Source organism: Arachis duranensis, chromosome 9, assembly GCF_000817695.3.
Source record: "Arachis duranensis cultivar V14167 chromosome 9, aradu.V14167.gnm2.J7QH, whole genome shotgun sequence".
NCBI classification, from domain to species: domain Eukaryota; kingdom Viridiplantae; phylum Streptophyta; class Magnoliopsida; order Fabales; family Fabaceae; genus Arachis; species Arachis duranensis.
In genome coordinates, this window is record NC_029780.3 from 64,848,290 (window position 1) to 64,849,541 (window position 1,252).

At 41.1% G+C, this 1,252-nt stretch overlaps 1 non-coding gene across 1 annotated transcript; it reads left to right on the top strand.

Moving 5' to 3' along the window:
- Window positions 1–211: 211 nt before the first annotated feature.
- Window positions 212–318, top strand: LOC127742047 (small nucleolar RNA R71). The gene has a single exon (XR_008003234.1). It is a non-coding gene; the product is annotated as a small nucleolar RNA R71 (small nucleolar RNA).
- The last annotated feature ends 934 nt before the right edge of the window (window positions 319–1,252 follow it).

The following is a 1,252-nucleotide window of genomic DNA, read 5'->3' on the forward strand; positions in this document are numbered from 1 at the left end:
TGCATCCATGTGGTTCAGCTCCATTACTCCTTGAGTGTTACTTCTTTCAGAGGCATAGAAGTAGTTATTCTCAGCTACTGTTTCAATGACATCTATGGCTTCTTCAATAGTTTTCTTCTTGTTTAGAGAGACCCCTGATGAATGATCTACAGCCTTCTTTAACTCATAGGAAAGACCTTCATAGAAGATGTGAAGTTGAACCCATTCATTGAACATATCTGGTGGGCATCTTCTTGTTAAGTCCTTGAACCTCTCCCATGCCTCATAGAGAGTCTCACCATCTTGTTGCCTGAAAGTCTGCACCTCAGATCTCAGCCTATTAATTCTTTGAGGAGGATAGAATCTTGCCAAAAATTTGTTCACCATATCTTCCCAATTTGTCAAGCTCTCCTTTGGAAAGGATTCGAGTCACTTGGATGCCTTGTCCCTGAGTGAAAAAGGGAACAACAGTAGCCCATAGACATTCAGTTGGACTCTATTAGACTTCACAGTGTCACAAATTCTCAGGAAGGTGGTTAGATGTTGATTGGGGTCTTCTTGAGCACTTCCTCCAAATGAGCAGTTGTTCTAAACAAGGGTGATGAGCTGGGGTTTTAGTTCAAAGTTGTTGGCATGTATGGTGGGCTTCTGGATGCTACTTCCACAAGGGTGATGAGCTGGGGTTTTAGTTCAAAGTTTTAGATTGATGTAGGAGCCTAGAACTCTCCTTTATTGCCCAGCATGATTTGCAGGGCCTTCTCTAGCATGGTTGTGAGCTTCTTCTTCATGATTGTTTTCCAAGTTCTCTTCCATGTTGGGTTCAAAATACTATTCCTCTTCCTTAGCACCAACAACTCCTTTCCCTCTTGCTTCCCTCCTTAATCTCCAGAGGGTTCTCTCAGGTTCTGAATCGAAGGAAGTTGAGGTTCCCCCTCTTCTCCCTGTCATACAACTAACAAACCATGCAGCAAGAGATAAAATGAAGAGGTTATTCTTCTTAGAGTGATTGTTAGTGTGTGATGCATGTGGAAACTGTCTCTCAACAAATTTCCTTCGGCAAGTGTACCGAATTTGTCATCAAGTAAAAACTCACAATAGAGTGAGGTCGAATCCCACAGCGATTGATTGATCAAGCAACTTTAATTAGAAGAACATTTTAGTTGAGCGAATTCAGAATTTGGGTTGAGATTTGCAGAAAATGAAATGGTAGGAATGTAAATAACAGAAAAAGTAAATGCTAGAATTAAAGGGCTGAAAGTAAATGACTGGAAGT